The sequence below is a fragment of the Aquarana catesbeiana genome, linkage group LG04, assembly GCF_042186555.1.
Source record: "Aquarana catesbeiana isolate 2022-GZ linkage group LG04, ASM4218655v1, whole genome shotgun sequence".
Lineage (NCBI taxonomy): Eukaryota > Metazoa > Chordata > Amphibia > Anura > Ranidae > Aquarana > Aquarana catesbeiana.
The window spans coordinates 119,995,322-120,014,401 of NC_133327.1; the positions used below are offsets into that span (position 1 = coordinate 119,995,322).

The 19,080-nt window shown below is 44.3% G+C and overlaps 1 protein-coding gene and 1 long non-coding RNA gene across 2 annotated transcripts in view; one reads left to right on the forward strand and one right to left on the reverse strand.

Moving 5' to 3' along the window:
• Positions 1 to 19,080, forward strand: part of LOC141139431 (alpha-1,4-N-acetylglucosaminyltransferase-like) — a 120,128-nt gene that overhangs the window by 78,542 nt on the left and 22,506 nt on the right. The gene's annotated exons all lie outside the window — the stretch shown is intronic.
• LOC141139432 (uncharacterized) overlaps positions 1 to 19,080 on the reverse strand; it is a 58,500-nt gene that overhangs the window by 25,774 nt on the left and 13,646 nt on the right. The window contains exon 2 of the long non-coding RNA XR_012243760.1: positions 17,657 to 17,699. This is a non-coding gene — a long non-coding RNA (uncharacterized lncRNA). The remainder of the gene's footprint in view (positions 1 to 17,656; positions 17,700 to 19,080) is intronic.

Below are 19,080 nucleotides of genomic sequence, written 5' to 3' on the forward strand. Positions count from 1 at the left end.
GGCTGGAGGTGCCAGGAAGTCTGTGAGGGAACTCTGCTTTTACACGGTCACTAGCAGATTCTTCAGCAAACAATGATGGGGAGTCCTGGATCAGAGAAAAGACTGTGGGGATCTCTGTCAAGTCGATGTGGCCTGAGGGCACATGATTTGCAAGTTGGGCTGGCTGGGAACAGTAGTCCATTACCTAAAGTCATGCTTTTAACCTACTAGGCCTTTGGGGAGTTGTTCTGCAGGCCTCAGGCCTAGTAGCAGTGAGCAACCAGAGCCAGTAAAGGGACTTATTCAGAGTGGGCCCCTATTACCCAGTAGAAGAAGATGTGACATACTTAATTTCAGTAACTACAAGTGTGTGCAGGAGGAAACCAGTGTGGGTAGATGGAACCAAGTTTTGTGCAGGAGGGAAGAAGTTTCTGGGAACATCATTTCTACATGGTCAGAAGTGGTGTCTTTATTCTCTAACATGGTATTGAATGAGGAGTCCTTGGAAGCAAATAGTCTGCTGGAGGAGCAGCAACAGTCTGCATGGAGATGCAGGAGGAAAGTTACATTAAATGTTCATGCACATCTAATCTTCTGGCTCTAGCATTGAGCTTCTGTGCTTAAATTATATATATGATGGCAATGATTAATCCTATGGGCATCCCATATTCCAATCCCTATCCAAGTTGTACTCCCCCCCCCCCCAATAAAACAACAAAAACAAAACCAGCAAAAGACTGTTCAATATCTCTAAAAGTGATGTATGAAGTCTGGCAGTGGGGTGATTTGGCGGATTGTTTGTTACTAGCTGCAACACCATGGCTACATATGCATTAAGGTAAAAATACCTTCTTTGCTGCAGGAGCCCCCCAGCTCCCTCCCCTTATTCTTACCTAAGCCCAATCTGATCCAGCGATGTGCACGAAAGCAGCGGCTCTTGCTGCGGTCTCCCTCCTCATTGGGCAGATTGATAGCATAGTAATCAAATACTGTGACAAGGTAGCGGGAGGCGGGGCCAAGTTCCTGGTCTGTGTCAATAGATGCGGCTGGGCGGCTCGGAGGAGAGCGTGCACAGGTGCCCCCAGGGAAATGGGCCTGCAGCACCAGCAGGGAACCCCAGAAAAGGAGGATTGGGGCTGCTCTGTGCAAAACTATTGCACAGAGCAGGTAAGCATACCATGTTTGTTATTTTAGTTTACGAAAAAAATTCGTATGCAAAGAATTAGAACAAACAGTAAGGGGCCATATCCAAGAAATTGCCAGCAAAAATGGTATCATTAGTAGTAGCCAACATAGATTTATGAAGTACTGTTTTTGCCAAACCAACCTTATAACATTCTATAAGTAAGTGAGCGGTATTTCTGAGTAGGGATTAGTGGTATATTTTCTGAATGGTCTAGTTGTAAGTGGTGTCCCATAGGGCTTTGTCCTGGGATCAATTCTGTTTAACTTGTTTATAAACAATATAGAGGTTGAAATAAACTGTTTACGCTAAAGCCTCATACACACAATGCGATTGTTGGCAGGGGATTGTCTATTGATAGACTGTTGTCCTAAAATCTTACTGTTAGTACGCTCCTTTTGACATTTGTTGTCCAACTTTAGGCCAACAAATGTTGGATGGCAGGCTAGTAAATTTTCGGTGGACAATGGTCTGTTGTCTGATTTTCATATGGTCAGTACACAAGTCCGTTACACAAAAGTCAAAAATACAAACACGCATGACCGGAAGCAAGGAACGAGCCGGAATCTTGTAAACTAGCGTTTATAATGGAGAATTAAAATTCGTGATGCGTCAAAGAATGAAATGTCGAAATGCAGCTCACATTCTCTTCTTCTTTAATGGTATAATAATGAAGCTGCTTTACTGGTGATACTGATGGCATTATGGCAAACGTATTTTAAAAGGCATTTGTTTTCTAGTGATATCAAGAATATTATTATTTAAGGTACTTATATAGCGCTGTCAATTTACGCATCGCTTTACATATACATTGTACATTCACATCAGTCCCTACCCTCAAGGAGCTTACAATCTAAGGTCACTAACTCACATTAATATACTAGGGCCAATTTAGACAGAAGCCAATTAACCTACCAGCATGTCTTTGGAGTGTGGGAGGAAACCGGAGTACCCAGAGGAAACCCACGCAGGCACAGGGAGAACATGCAAACTCCAGGCAGGTAGTGTTATGGTTGGGAGTCAAACCAGCAACCCTTTTTACTGCTAGGCAAGAGTGCTACGCACTACACGACTGTGCCACCCAATAGTATGCTTGTTGTTTGTTTTTTTGGGCAAGTTACCACAACACCATTATCCCGTTGTTTTTAAGATCAAAGATACAACTATGTTGGTGTCCCTTGTTAGTTTTAAATTGTATTTTTTAAAATGTAACTGCCTACTCCCAAACTGTCATTTGAAGTAAAACACATAGCCAAGTATTATTCTACACAATTTTTTTATTGTGCAGAAAAAAATAAAACAAATTAAATTAGAGATGCAATCTGCCATCCAAATACAAAGAACTTACCCAAAGAGTGCATTCTATGCATACCAAAATATAGAAAATATAACAAATAAAATCATTATTAAAAAAAAAAGTAAGAAATTAGTAAGTAGTGAAGGAGTGAAAATCCATAGTCCAGCGGCCTTGTTAGGGGTCTTGTGGCTGGAATTGCCACTGACCGCCATGCTGCTGTGGTGGGTGGGGTGGCTGCGGTGTGTGGATTAGCTGTGGAGGTGGTGGAGGTGGGGCAACACAATCTGAAATGTGTGAAATTTGGCCCCTCACCCCCTTGTTGAGGAGCTGCAGGATGAGTTCCTCACATGTGCTCCCTTGATCACCTGCCATCTGCCTTAACTTATTGGCAGTCACACACCCAAATGCCTCAGCCTCATCTGGGTCAGTACAGAGAGCAGTAGTGGCCTGGCTGAGGAAGGAAGCTGTGGCCTCCTCCAGATTCCTTCTTCCTGGCCCTTTTAGCAGCAGTAGGGCATGGGGGGGGGGGGGATCTGGCCACTGGCTCCTTCAGACTGACACTTTCCTGTGTATGAAAATGAGACATAATTAGAATCTTTTTTAGGGTTTGGTCATCAATCACACACAATTTTGATCTTCTCACTGTTGCAAATTGAATGTGGAGAAATAGAAAAGACTATCATTCTGACCCCAGCTTTTTTTATTCTTGTACAAATCATTTTTGGTCACTACTGTCTTTTGATATGGAAACCACTTTGTTAAGGCAGAAATATTTTACCAATAACGTCTAGTTATCATCATTGTATTTTTGGATGTTCAACAATGCTATACCTGCGTCAAGCTGGGCTCCTCCACATGTTCATCCTGTGCATCACAACCTGTGCGGACCTCAGGAGCTATGGCCTCAGCAGATGTCAAAGGGAGTGTAGACAACAATGGCCTGGGTTCTGTCTGTTCGGTCAAAAAACACAGGCTGTGGTAATACCAATACCACCTGGGAACATAAAGGTTATCTGCTGCTGCTCCTGACCTCTCAGATTCCAGGACCTTGTTCAGCTCCCTCTTAAATGTACTCCTCAGGTTAGCAATTTTTTGCTTTACATGCTTGATGTCTGCCCTGGGGTACACTGGTTTGACCAACTCAACCATTTACTCCAAAGCTGCCTTCCTCGATATTTTATTGGAGTAGTCTCTACTCTTGACCTTTCAGAGACAGGGCAACTCCCGTTACAGGTCAATGAACTTGGGGAGAAATTCAGGGGAAGTAAATGTATCCATCATGATAAATGATATGATGCCTGCAAGACAGAACACAAGACAAACCATAATGTCTGGCTTAACCCATTAGCTGGTCCCAATGTAGGCCTCAATCTAAGCAGTATAGGCCACTATCCACCTATGCCCCAATTTCCAATTGTACCTTCGTTTTTGCCTCCTTTCTTGCATTGGTGATCATTCGTCCTCCACTCCAAGATCATTCCTTTGGCTCTTCCACTGACCGTGCGTTCTGGCTGTATACACACTGCGCATGCGTCAAACTCCGCTCTCAGTGCGTCATGACGCTGGGGCATGACCATCTCTCTTCTGCATGAGACACAGACAGCAGAGCATTCGGGAGGGACAACATGGTGGATTCGGTGGATTACAGCCAGCCCCGCGTTGGTGGAGCTCATAGGAGGCACAAAGCAACCCCATGAGCAAGAGTAAGATGGTTGAGATGGTGCTCATCCTAGAAAAGCACGATTACGACTGCAAGCTGCGCAATTACAAAAGGCCCAACAGCCGAAAGGACCTAATTTTGGAGAAGGTCATCACCGTTTTGCATTGTGATTTTTCGGTGGCACAATCAAAGGACCAAATCCGAAAATGATGTTCTGATCTCAAACAACGTGAACACGACCAGATGGTGTACATACATCAGATCATAAAAAAAGTAAACAATACTTGTATCTAAACTATATTTATATGTGGAAATTAGCTGTCTGTATCTGTTCTTTAAACAAGTAGCTCTAGAGAATTCTATATAAGCTTTTCTTAAATCTTTGTATGACTTGGGATTCCAAAGATGAAGGTAAATATAAAGCATATATGAACATTCTTATTTGGTAATGTTTTTGGACATTCCTTTTTTTTGGAACATATTGTTTTTTCTTCTTTCAACAGGGAGGCACCAAAAAAGGAAGCTCCAGCCAAGCCACAGCAAGGTACACAGGGAGGCTACCCTCACTCGGGCCCCAACAGTGGAGGCAACAAGGCCATCTTCCCCCCCCAAAAACATAAGTGCCAACTTCAAACACACTCATATAGCTACAGACAGGGGTGTTTCTAGGTGGGCCACAGGCAATGGGTTTAGGGCAGAACTTAAGGGGTAAAGAACACTTTCTGGTTGCTGCCTGGCTCATCAGTGCCCATTAATGCAGCTTTGCCAATGTAGACATGGGTAGAGGAGAGGCCCCGGGGCCTGCAGTCACAAAGAGTCACGCCTGCTAGGATGGTCATCATATATCCCGTATCCCATAGGAGACAAGAGGGGTGGCAGCACAGACATTGCCATTGTTGCTGTCAAATCCCTTGATGTGAGTCACAGTGAGGGCCAAAGCGAACCAGAAGAGGAAGAAAGTCTTCAGGAGCCTCTTGTTTGTGCAAGTAAGTATTCTTGGAATCTTGCTTCAAATGTGTATACGTGTCGAGTGTTTAGATGTCCAAACCAAACACCCACTCCACACATTACCAAAGTATGTAGTGCCTTAACATTAGCATGGAGAAGGAAGAGGTGGAAGGAGATGGCAGTGTTGCTAGGAACCCGAGTTTGGGAGACCCAGGCACTAGGGCCAAGATTATAGAGTAGTTGCAGTGTGTACATTCCTAGTAGCGTAGATGTCTGAAGGGCATTCAGGTTGCAAGCAACAATAGACTGGGCAGGTAAGTATTTCCTGAATTTGACTAGTAACTTGACCATAACTCACTATGTAGGGCCTCAGCCACTTGACCATCATTCCTTTAATACTTTTTAATCTTCTTACTAGGTCATGGTCTTCCACAATGTACTGTTGGCAGAATGAGTGCAGATATGTTGCATTGTTTGAAGGAACTGGAGCAAATCAGGGAGTCTGCCACTGCTTTACAGCGAAGAATAAGAGATTTTGTGGACATGATTACCAAATTTAAATTTCCTCTTGCCTGGTCTGAAGTTTATTGTTCCAATTGTTGGCTCCCGTTTGCCCTTTTAATAATTACCGTGTTTTTATGACTTTTAAATGTGAAAGTTTAGTGTTTCTCCACTCCACTCCTCTAGGTGCACCATCAGGTCCTGTTTTCTAGATTTTCCTCAGTCTAAAAACGACTGTGCAAATTACTACCAGTGAAAATGACAACAACACCTAAGCCAAATTCAAGAAATCTTGAAAACATGACCTGGGTTTGCATCTTTAGGAGGAGAGTTGGGAAACACTGCCCTAACTAATGTGAATTGTTGTGTTTATGTGTTTTTTAGAATCTAACACTCCAAATGTGAAGGTTCCCCCAAATTGGTCCTTAACATTCTTATTTCCCTCATGATCCCATGCCTAAAATGTGTGTAGTTCCATACATCTATTTTTCAAAAACCCCAAAACATACAGTGGGGGATATTTACTAAAACAAATGCACTTGGAATCTGGTGCAGCTGTGCATGGTAGTCAATCAGCTTCTAACCTCAGCTTGTTCAATTAAGCTTTGAGAAGAAAACCTGGAAGCTAATTGGTTGCTATGCAGAGCTGTGCCAAATTCTGTGTACAACAGTTTTAGTAAACCCCCCCCCATCAACATGGGCTATCTCCCATCACAGGGTATCAATGGATACCTTTTGGGGGTGCAACTCCTTCCTCCTAACTAATATAGCTCAGTGATGGGAGACAGCACATGTTGACACACTGTGGGGGTTATTTACGAAAGGCAAATTCCATTTTGCACTGCAAGTGCACTTGAAAGTGCACTGAAAGTGCACTTGGAAGTGTGGTCGCTCTAAATCTAAGGGGTAGATCTGAAATGAGTGGAAGCTCTGCTGATTTTATCATTCAATCATGTGCAAGCTAAAATGCAGTTTTTTTATTTACCTTGCATGTCTCCCTCGGATTTACAGAGACTGCACTTCCAAGTGCACTTTCAGGTGCACTTGCAGTGCAAAGTGGATTTACCTTTCGTAAATAACTCCCTGTGTGTTTTGTGGATTTAGAAAAATAAATGTTTGTAACTACACACATTTTAGGCATGGGATCATAAGGGACATTTGATAGTTATGCCTCTACGTATACGTGGCTTCAATTTTTGGCTTTTAGAGGGGTGAGATCACCCCATCTGAGGAAGGCAACATCCACACAGTCTTGGGATACTAATGTCTCATTTGGCCTTCACTTTACCAAACTCTTTGTAAGTTACTGAGTTTGGTATGTGTATCTAATGTTTTAGAACACAAAAAAGGAGAAATAATGCAAAACATACATGTTATAAACCAAGATGTTTGTTTGTTTTAAAACCTTAAAACACACATGTGAATGTGCTTTGAGTAAAATGTTTTCTACTAAACAATGTTTTGCTTATTATTTCATTGCTCAATACCAGTGTAAGTTGTTGTAGTTACAATGACAATGTGCTCCTAAATGTGGACAACTCCTGAATTTTTTAGGCCTCAAAAAAATAAAGAAGTTGTAAAGGCATAATGTTTTTGAACTTCATGCATTAGATCCATTAAGAACAAAAACATTGTGTGTGTGTAGCAGACCCACAACACACCATAATAGTTAGGTGAAGAAGATATTGTCACCTCATGTAGCAATTAAGGTACATTTGCACTATTGGAGCAAGTGGCCAAAATAAAGCCAATTTGGGAAGATATTAGACATATAAGAAACACAGACAACAGTAGTTCAAATGAAATAGGAGTTTATGATCTTCTAAAAAAATTATAAATTATCAGCTACAATTTGCTGCCAAGTCACTGCCCCTCTACTCACAAAATATTTCAGGTATTTCTGCAGTAAATCCCTGGCAATTTGTGAGGCAATCCAGCACTGGCATTTTCAATAGCCATCAGCACTCCCACAGATGGACGAGCTGCAGCCTTTTCAGCTGGGCCTGCCACTGCAGGGTCCACATCACTTGGCAGTGAGGCTAGGTAGCTGGTAGCATTCCTCCTTAAACAATTATGGAGAATACAGCAGCACAGGACCACATGATTTATCTTGTAGAGTGCCAGGTTGATTGGAGTAAAAAACAGCCTAAAACGACTCGATAGGGTGCCGAAGGCATTTTCAACCACCCTTCTGGCACAAGAGAGCCTGTAATTGAAGATTCTCTGCTCTGGGGTGAGGTTCCTCATAGGAAACGGCTTCATCAGATGTTCACAAACAACTTGCCACCACCCTCATTTATAGCTGGCTATCGCAGTAAGCGGCATTGGAAGGCTACAAACAGATACCAACAAAGCCTGGGGAATGCCCAGGAAAAAATCCAAGCCTACTTACCACCAGCTTGCAGACAACCAATTAACCTAACAGTATGCGTTAAAAACAGGGGTTTAGTCCGCACTCATTTGCAAATGCATGCGTAAGCCACAGAGCCTTGTCACGGCACCCTGGTATCTGTGGTCCTAACACTAAAATATGAGTTTCCCCACAGTGGAGGCACATACATTCTGATGGATAAATGAGGGCAGGTGGACTGAAGGGGAGCCCACCCCTTCCTAAAGGTACAGGAGCACACCAAACACCCAGCAGGTAGCACAATGGTTGCAAAGGTGTTGGTGCATTGCTGGACCAATACACACACCAATGTGATCACAAACAACAAACAACACCCTCATTTATAGCTGGCTATTGCAGTAAGCGGCATTGGAAGGCTACAAACAGATATCAACAAAGCCTGGGGAATGCCCAGGAAAAAATCCAAGCCTACTAACCACCAGGTGGCAGACAACCAAATGCGTGCGGACTAAATCCCTGTTTTTAACGCATATTGTTAGACAGGTTAATTGGTTGTCTGCGAGCTGGTGGTAAGTAGGCTTGGATTTTTTCCTGGGCATTCCCCAGGCTTTGTTGGTATTCATCAGATGTTCCCCCAGAGCAAAGGCCTCATCTGACACTAAAACAAAATTCTCAGCAGGTGGCAAGTTAAAAGTGTCATTCTGGAGCTGCTTGTAGAACTCTGTCTGCATAATCACTCCTCCAACAGCGTTACGGCTGTTCTTCCCAACATCCAGATACAGGAACTCGTAGTTGGCAGACACTACAGCTACATAAAAAAAATGCAGCGCATAATAAACATATGTGGAAACAAAAACACACCAAGTCCTGAATTGGTACTATAAGAAGTGTAAATTAAACATAAAGTCTATGAGTGACTATGAATGTCCCACTACAACAAAAAGGCGAGTAAACTCCAAAGGTGGTGATTTTCAAATTGTTGTCAGAAGTCGAATTTCCTCCTAAACCAACATTTCAACTGGATGGATCAATCATGGCAGAAGTAATGTGTAAAGACTCTTACCAGATCCCGTGGATTCCCGTGTCAGCGACAGGGAATCGCATGAGCAGTAAGCCACCAAAGGCTTGGGGAAGAAAATCTTGTCACTCCGATCCTCTGGGCTGTAGTCTGCATGTATCTCAGAGGGACACCTGGCAGGTCCTCACAATAAACCGCCGAAGGATGGATCAGGTGGGCAAAGACGTCACTGGAACAGTTAATGGGGGCACTTGACCTCCTCAAAGGATGTGGAGAGAGAAAAAATATGCCTCCACATAGTGCAGGTAAAAAACGGTGTTTTTATTAATAAAACATACACTATCCTCCACGTTGCCCTTTTGTTTTACATATCGTGATTACGTTTTTATTTGGTCATGGTTGTTTTATTAATAAAAACACTGTTTTTTACCTGCACTATGCGGAGGCATATTTTTGCGCATGCCTATGGGGCTGTTTGTTGTACAGGGGCAGTTTGTGTTGTTCAGGGGCAGTTTGTGTTGTACAGGGGCTGTTTGTGTACATGGACAGTTTGTATTGTACAGGGGCAGTTTGTGTTGTACAGGGGCTGTGTAAAGTTTTTTCCTGAAACTTCCCTCTTAAAGTTAAGGTGCGTGTTATACACCGGTGCGTGTTATACGCCGATAAATACAGTACTTAAAAAGTACAATTAAGGAGGAGTGCGCATGCGCGGGACCTCCAGAGAGACACCCTGATCCGGAGCTCCGCACCGCTCCACTGTCTCTGAAGCCCCCACACCAGCTATCAATAGCAGGACCCTGAAGCGATAACCCCCACGTCTGAAGAACGAAACGGAGCACCCGCCTGTATGCCGAGGGGCCATCCAAAGAAGGAGGTAAACCGGCAGTTAAAGTTCAGCCTAGCAGCCCCTGAGCCCTCCAAGATGGCGGCCGCGGCCTCCCTATATACAGGACTAGGAGCACAGGACTCCATAGCAGACCCCCCGCCTTCTCCTACTGTGGATTCTCTCCCTGGATACATCGGGCAGGACCTGACAGTCTCCCAGCCTCCACTGAATCTCTCATAGGCAGATCCGTGATGGGATTACCCCTCTCTCCCTTATTGAACACCCCTAATAGCCTGGCTGACTCCCTACAGGCCTCACCCCTGATCCAAAACCATCCTAATGAAATGTCTCAACTCCTCAGCAGTTTCTCTGACATGCTTGCTGCAGGGCTTTCACAAACTGCTCTGCAGATCACTACATCCATCAAAGCTGATTTGCAGAACCTAGGAACCCGTATGGATGCCATTGAAAAAGCAGTGGATGATTCTTCAGCACGCACTAACCAAAATACCACATGCATTCAGACACTGCAAGAACAACTGGAACTGGCTCTCTCTAAGATCGATGATTTAGAGAACAGGAGCAGACGCTATAATTTTCGCATTAGAGGTGTCCCGGAATCGATTGTCGACATACAGGACACTGTCAAATCTTTCATTAAAAATGTCATCTCAGATATCCCGGACCACAGGTTAGAATTGGACAGGGCCCACAGAGCACTGCAACCCCCTCGCCAGGACGACCTTCCACGTGACATAGTGGTCAAACCTCATTTCTATGTGGTGAAAGAAGAAACAATGAGGAAATCCCGTAACCTGGACAATATGGCCATACAAGGCAATAAAATACAAATTTTTGCTGACATCTCCCCTGCCACGTTTATGAAACGGAGATCCCTCAAACCCCTCCTGGACGTTCTTAATCAAAACTCGATCAAGTACCGGTGGTCTTTCCCTTTCCGTCTCCAATTCCACTATAGAGACAGATCTTACGGATTCACTAACTTCCAAAATGGCGAATGTCTTCTTTTGCAACTTGGTCTTATCTCACAGGAATCCTCCCATCGACAAGATGAAGGCCGTCCTAACAACACCTCCAAGAGACCCCCTCCAAACAGCCCCCTCACCCCCCTCTGGGTCAAGCAACAAACAAAGAGGCTCCGAGACTCTATCCCACCGTGATGACCCCAAGACTTGATCGTCTGAGATCGACTCACTCTCTTCTCTTCCGAAACCATTCCTCCTACCGATGGTGTTGCAGTCATTTCTACACCCACCTAGGCCCTTATTAACTTGGCCAGAACAGTCCGACTTCCTTTTTGAATTTTTTTACTGGTCGGTTTTCACCTCTTGTTTTTCAGCCCCCCCTTTTTTTTATTAGGGGTTAGTTCTTTGTTTTAATTTTCTACAGGTTCCCTTTTATGGGCCACATATGCACACCATCAGACTGGCGGATCTCGACCTAGGGTCCAAGACCCCACAGACTGGTATTATTATTGTCTATGTTTACCTCCTCTCCCCCCTTCCTAACCTACACTCCCTCCCCCTCCCTCAAATCCATCTTCCCTTTCCCCTTCCCACCCTTCCCTTTTTTTCCCAGAGCGGGTCCCCTAAAGGTGGACTTTTCAGGCACATGTAAAAACCATAAAAAAGGTATACTCGGTACAAATATAATTTATTAAATTGACACAATAAAAAATGACAAAGCTATAACATCTGTTGTTAGGAATGCAGGTCAATAAATTTTACAAAAGTGTATATACAGTGTTTTGAAGCAGCACTTTTGCACCCGACGCGTTTCAGAGTCAGTTAAACTCCTTCCTCAGGGATGGTGTACACTTGAAATAGTTATTGAACTCGTTATGGGACCAACAAATGCACTCTCCCCTCCTAGACAGTTTTGTTGTTTTATGGTTTCTTTTGTGCCTTATTTGGTTTACTGTAATGTTTTATAATATCTTACTGTTCTAATGTACCTACTTCTAGATGCTTTGTCTCTCATCTTTGGGTCCATCTTTTCTATTTTTTACATGGGGCCTCGAGACCGGAGCGGTTCCACTTGCCACTCCACCTGCTGAATTCTATAGGAGGCTCTCACCCTAGGTTCACCAGGAATGCAACCCCTTTGTTGGTTGCCCACTCACCTAAATCCGAATTTTGTAGGCCTGGCATGCCAGCCCTACCCCTCAGGTGACAGGAACATTTTCTTTCCGGCCCCTGAGTTCTCTTATCTTTTTCATCCTTCAACCTTCTTTCTGGCTTCTCCTTACCCTCCCTAACTTCTTCTTCCCCCTCCAGGTGCTCTCATTAATGGCTCGCCGATACTTCTTCCCCAGGTTGCTGAACCCGAATAGCCGATTCCAGACATGTCTTCCCACTCCACGTTACCAGGTAGGATCTCTCCTCTTGTTCGCGCACTCCCCCCCCCGCACATCCATGGCTGACCCCACCTCACATACAGCGAACCTCAAAATAGCCTCCCATAACACACAGGGATTTAATTCCCCGATCAAATGGAGTAAAGCTTTGCAAAACTACAATTCCAGAGGGCTGGAAATTCTCCTATTACAGGAAACCCACTTCCCCAAAAGTTTTGCTCTCACCTTCCTTCACCACAGCTACCCAACTTTCTTTCTGGCCAACGCGAATGACAAAAAGAGAGAACTAGCAGTTCTCCTCTCTAAACGCATATCATTCACCCATTCCCAGACCATTAGAGACAGTGATGGTCGCTACATACTAGTCAAAGGACACATCAATGGCACCCTTTTTTCTCTGGTTTCTTATTATGCCCCCAACAGGAATCAAGCGGCATTTTTCACATCTATGTTCACTGCCTTATCACCTCATCTTGAAGGGACGGTAGTAATAGGTGGAGATTCGAATAAAGCATTCGATCGCCTACTAGACAAATCGTCAAAAGGTATCCCCATTTCCAAAAGACCCCCAAAACAGAGCCTACACATTGCCCGACTGCTCCACTCCTTAGGGATTAAAGACACCTGGAGGGAACTGAATCCTTCTGCAAAAGATTATACTCACTTTTCGGCTCCCCACGGGACCTATTCCCAAATCGATCACATCTTTTCACACACATCATCACAGATACACTTAGGCCCCTTTTACACTGGGGCGGTTTGCAGGCGTTATTGCGCTAAAAATAGCGCCTGCAAACCGCCCCTAAACAGCCTCCGCTGTTTGTTCAGTGTGAAAGCCCGAGGGCTTTCACACTGAAGCGGTGCGCTGGCAGGAGAAGAAAAAATCTCCTGTCAGCCGCATCTTTGGAGCAGTGAAGGAGCGGTGTATTCACCGCTCCTTCACCGCTCCTGCCCATTGAAATCAATGGGACAGCGCGGCTATACCGCGGTAATACCGCGGCTATAGCCGTGCTATAAGAGGGGTTTTAACCCTTTTTCGGCCGCCAGCGGGGGGTTAAAACCGCACCGCTAGCAGCCGAATACCGCGGTAAAACGGCGCTAAAAATAGCGCTGTTTTACCGCCGACGCCCCCTATCGCCCTAGTGTGAAAGGGGCCTTAGTGTCCCAATCCTCCATTTGCGAGGTACCCTGGTCAGACCACTCTATAGTTACTCTCAAAATCACAAGCTCCCCCACTCGAGTGGGCCAACCTCAATGGCGCCTTAAGGAATCCCTTCTCTCCAATCCAGTACATTGCACCATTTTAGAAAATGACTTGAAGGAATATTTCCTCCTTAATGACAATACTGACTGTACACCCAATTCCTTATGGGGAGCTCATAAAGCGGTCATGAGAGGAAAAATCATTCAAATATCCTCACGTCTTAAACGTGAATCCCAACTGAATATTCTAAATCTTGAGAAGGAATTCTGGTTCCTATGCAAACTACACAAGAAAAATCTGACACCTAGTTCTCTCTCCAAACTTGACGCAGCTAGAGTAGCCTTGAATCTAGCCCTTACCTCCAGTGCTAAAAACCACCTTGACTGGGTAAGTGGCAAGTTTTACCTTCTTGCGGACAAATTTGGCCCCCAACGAGCAGCAAAACTCTCCCAACAAACAAAAAATTTGCGCTCTCCCCAAAATAAAATCGCTTTCGGGCTCGTTAACCCAAAAGCCAAAGCAGATTTTAGAGGCTTTCCACGCGTTCTATTCTAACCTCTATGCGGATTCCAACTCCTGTTCCCCTCCTAACATAATCTCCTTCCTAGACAATACCCCTCTTCCTAAATTAACTGACTCTCACCATTCTATTATGGACTCCCCTTTCACTGAAGGAGAGGTTAGGGAGGTCATCAAAGGACTTAAAAAAGGTTCAGCCCCGGGCCCGGACGGTTTTTCGACCCAGTATTACAAAACCTTCATAGATGTCCTCTCGCCTTATCTGTTCCAGCTCTTTAATTCCCTTTGAAAGGGACAGTCTCTAGACACAACAGCAAACCTTGCATACATTTCTGTCATCCCTAAACCAGGCAAGGACCCCAGCCAAGTCAGCAACTACAGGCCAATTTCCTTAATCAACAACGATCTTAAGATCATGACAAAAATTCTCTCCAACAGACTGGGGTCTTTCATAGGGTCTTACGTACACAAAGACCAAGTCGGCTTTATACCGGGGAGGCAGGGACCGGACCAGATTAGGAGAGCGGTGGATATCATTTCCTTACTTAGGTCAGGATGGGATGGGTGCCCATCACAGGAGGGATTCCTCCTCTCATTGGACCTTCAGAAGGCCTTTGATACGGTCACTTGGCCTTACCTCTTCACAACCCTCGAAAAATGGGGTTTTGGCCCACACTTCCTCTCCTCAGTAAAGGCCCTTTATTCCCTCCTCAAAGCTCAGGTTAGGCTTCAAGGATCCCTATCTGACCCATTCCCTATCTCTAAAGGAACTTGACAGGGGTGCCCCCATTCCCCCCTCCTCTTCGCCATAGCAATTGAGACCTTGGCCATTGCTATAAGAGAACACCCAGACATCCACGGAGTTAATTGTGGCCCTTCAACACACAAATGTGCACTCTTCGCGGACGATATCCTCCTCTTCATTACTTCCCCCTCATTTCGACCCCTAATTTAATGCAGCTACTAAACAATGTTGGCCTGGCCTCAGGACTTAGGATTAACATGTCCAAATCCACTGCACTTAATATCTCTATCCCGTCACCGCCGATAGATAGACTTAAAGAACATTTCCCGTTCACTTGGAATTCATCCTCTATCCCTTACCTAGGTGTCCATCTCTCAGCTTCCATAGACCAGCTATACAAATCTAATTACCCACCCATGTTTAGAAAACTCAAGTCCGACCTGGACCAATGGTCACTCTACAATCTGTCCTGGCTAGGCAGGATAAATGCCGTTAAAATGACCCTCCTCCCCAGGATCCTTTATCTTTTTCGCTCCCTTCCCATTTCAGTCCCATTTCCAGCGCCTTGAGGCGATTCAGTTCGCAACTGCAGCGCTATACAAATCATTCATTCATTCATTCAGTCCCCAAACTACATATAACAAACCTCCAATCGGCGATTATCCGCTTCACTTGGGGCAAGCTAAATCACCGCCTTTCCAAACAAACACTGTTTAGACCCAGAAAGAAAGGAGACCTAGGACTCCCTAACCTCTGGTGGTACTACCAGGCGGCCCAATTAACCCAATTTTCCACCATTTCCTCCAGAGGCCCTAAACCAGATTGGGTGGGAATAGAAAAACAAGCTGTGCCTAACTTCACTTTAGATTTCCTTTTGTGGTGGATCCCTATCCTCTCTCCTACCCTGTCCCACTCGTTCACCTTATGTGACTCTCTTCATAAATTGAATTCTATAACATCTTGGTGGTGCCCCCTCACCCATATCTTTCATAATCCTCAATTCCCCCCTGAAATGGATATTAAGGCCTTTCATTGGTGGCTGGATAAAGGCCTTTATCGGATTGGACACTTTTTTAACTCCAACGGCCCCCTAACACTTAGATACTGCCCCTCTAAACTAGATATGCCCCCATCTGAAAAAATCCCGCTTTCACCAAATATCACACTTCTTACTTTCTCTTAAACCCAAGGACAGTACCCCCCTCACGGTCACCCCGTATGAACAGTGGTGCTCCAAGGCCATGCATGTGCGGGGAGGTATCGCCCTAATAAACTCAGCACTTGCTGACCCTTCGGAGAAAGCGCCTTACATGCTTAACTGGGAGAGCGACCTTAATATCGAGTGGGATTTGGACACTTGGAACTTTCAAGTAGCAAAAGCCTTTAAAGGAATCCTTGATATATCCCTAGTCGAAGCAAACCTTAAGGTCGTAACCCGCTGGTACCTGGTCCCGACTCGACTAATCAAATTTTTCCCTCAATCATCTCCCCTTTGTTTCAGAGGATGCGATCTCCTGGGCTCCCACCTCCATATCCATTGGCAGTGCCCCAAGATCAGGAGCTTTTGGAACAAAGTTTTTAACCTAATTCGTACAGTTACTGGGGCAGTCCTTAGCTCAACAATAGCCCTTCTGAAAAAGAAGATTTCCAATATCACGAAATACAAACAGAGGCCGATACACTTCCTGCTCCTTGGCGCTAAAATAACGATAGGGCAGGCCTGGAAGTCCCCCTCTTTCATTTAGCCAAGCAAAAAATCACTTGGATTATGATTCAGGAGAAAACCTCCAGCATTATTCTTGATAAATCCGAATCCTTTAAATGCATTTGGGAACCCTGGGCCCAACACATCGGCACCTCTATATAAATTATGGCTTTACTACCCCTACCGTAGCCCTTTTGATTTACATTTCCCCTTCAGCATCTAGCCATTAATGAAGTTGCACCTGGACTCCCTCTTCCTCCTTTCTGTCTGTATCTACCTTTCTCTCTTAACTGGTCTTTCCTTTCCCCTCTTGTCCTTCGTCTTCCTCATACACCCCATTGGACCTATCTAATGGGGAACTTTGAATGAGATAGTAACATTTCTCCAACTTATCCTTCTATATACGCCCCTTTATTTACTGGGCATTTTATATGCTAAAGTCCTTCTAATAGGACACCTTGCCCTTCTATGTTTTCCTATTAGCACTTCTAATATTTACTCCTAATCAGTTTTAACTAACTTGTGTTTTTACCCAGTGGGGTTGGGGGTTGGCCTCTGGGGGCCTACGCGGGGTTGGCCTAATGTCCAATGGCACAGATTGCTCCCAGTTGGGGTGTCAGGGGGCATGGGCGGACCTCGTGTGACCCCCCCGTGGTCTACGGTGTACTCCAGTTACGCATTTTTCCATTTTGTATTTTTTATACCTTATCCTTCATTATACTGATTGATCAAGCTCGATCGTTTTGGGCAAGAGTTTATATTTTGTCATCCCTATTATTTGTATCCCTCCCACACCCCTGCGTGGGTGTATTTTTTCCCTAATGTTACTTTCTTTATTTACAATAATGCTCTTTTGAAAACTCAAAAAAAAAAAAAAGTGCCATCAAAATCTAATAAGGTGCAATATTCTCATGAAGTGCAAACAGAGCAATACAGTGCAAAAAATAGTCCAAAAGTGATGAAAGTGCAATCAGGATCCAGGATCCACTGAAGAGGGAACAGATCTCCATATAGCAGTTCACAGAAAAAGAAAAAAGTGCATGTGCAATATAATCGAACAATATCCACTTCATCCAATTAATGTCACCATTCGTGGTGTGCCACTCGTTTCCCCCAGCCTCTCACCTTATATGAAGTCCCCTACAAGACAAGTCAGGCCTTGGTATAAGTAAAACCAGGATCCTCAGCAATCGATATCCACAGATATCACACAGATATCCAAAGCAAAAACGACACCGGGGTGGACTTTGAGCATAAGTACATTTGCACTTTATAGTTTTGTTGTTTATCACGCTTAATATTGCTCACTTTTTGTATTTAATATTTATAGTTAGCGCCACATACCTTTTTATTCAACGTCCTGCCATTGCTCTGTGTTGGAAGGTAACTGTGTATTAAAAAAAGAAATTACTACTTCTGCACATAACACTGCAAGCAGATTTGACACAAACATGCTTAGCCAACATAAGGATACAGTTAAATGAGTTTTTAAAGACAAAAGTGGGAGGTCAACTTATCTAATTCCTCCCCCCTCTGGTGGCCATTAGACACGTTTTAGGGGGGGAGGGGGTAATGGGAAGATGTTTTGGACGGGTAACCCTCTCCACTTCCATGAGAGCTGTTGCATAAATAATCAGTGGTACTTTGGCCAGCCCCTCCTTACTTACACTATTGGCAGCCCAGTGGACAGGTAAAAAGTGTCATAATTGAAAAAGCTGAATACATACTGTCCAAATTGCAGCACATTTTGACATTATGATTTATTTTTTTTTTTGAAAAATTTTTATTGAGGTTTACATAGCATAAACAGGTACAGTGCAGTAATATCAAAGCAGGTTATCTCATATACATACAAATAAATGCATATGTCTTAGCATAGATAAGGCGGGAACAAAGCAAAACTATCTTGTAGAAATGGGGGGGAGGGGGTGAGGGGGATCTGCCAAGCGGATTACTGTTTCCTAAAGACTAAGAGCTGATTAACATAATACCCAGTACGATGGGTGTATTACAGTACATTACAATACAACCTCAGGAGTGGAAGCATAGTATAGACAACAATGTCCTATAAAGATGCATTATGTTCAAATAGTAACAATGTTGGCTGTGTGAGTAACCAATGTCAGAGATACGGGAAACATGGAAGTCAAGGGGCTGTGATGACTTTGTGTAAAATTATGGTGTATGGAAGCTGGGGGGGTCCGTCTGGGTAGGATACTTAATTTTAAGGTTGCCCAGAGAATTTGAGATATCTCTTTTCAGGTACCAGTCAGTGTATCGGAATGGGCGCATGACATCTTGTAGAGCCGTCTGGGTGAATGTGGCTTCTATATATTTACGCCACCTCATGAAGAAGCGCGAAGTAGAGCGAAAGTTCAGTGAAATGGTGTCGAGCCGTTCCATGTAGAAAAGTGACATCATAGCTTTTTTTACTTTGGGTAATGCAGGTGGCGTCGTTGAAATCCAATGTTTCATTATCGTTCTGCGGGCTACTAGAAGGAGTAGATGTGCCCATTGGGGAATATTCGTAGGTCCTCTGGTTGTTGGAGGAGCTGTTTGGGGCGTGTATCCAAATAGGCATAATAGTTGATCCCTTGGGATTTGTGCTTTATTGATCCTGTCAATGTGATCCAAGACAGCGTTCCAAAATGTAGTTATGGCTGTGCAGTCCCATAGACGGTGCAATAGGGTGGGGCGTGGTTCCGAGCACCAGGGGCATTTCATTTGACTTGGATTGTCTTTGGTGAAGTAAAAAGGGTAGTATGCTC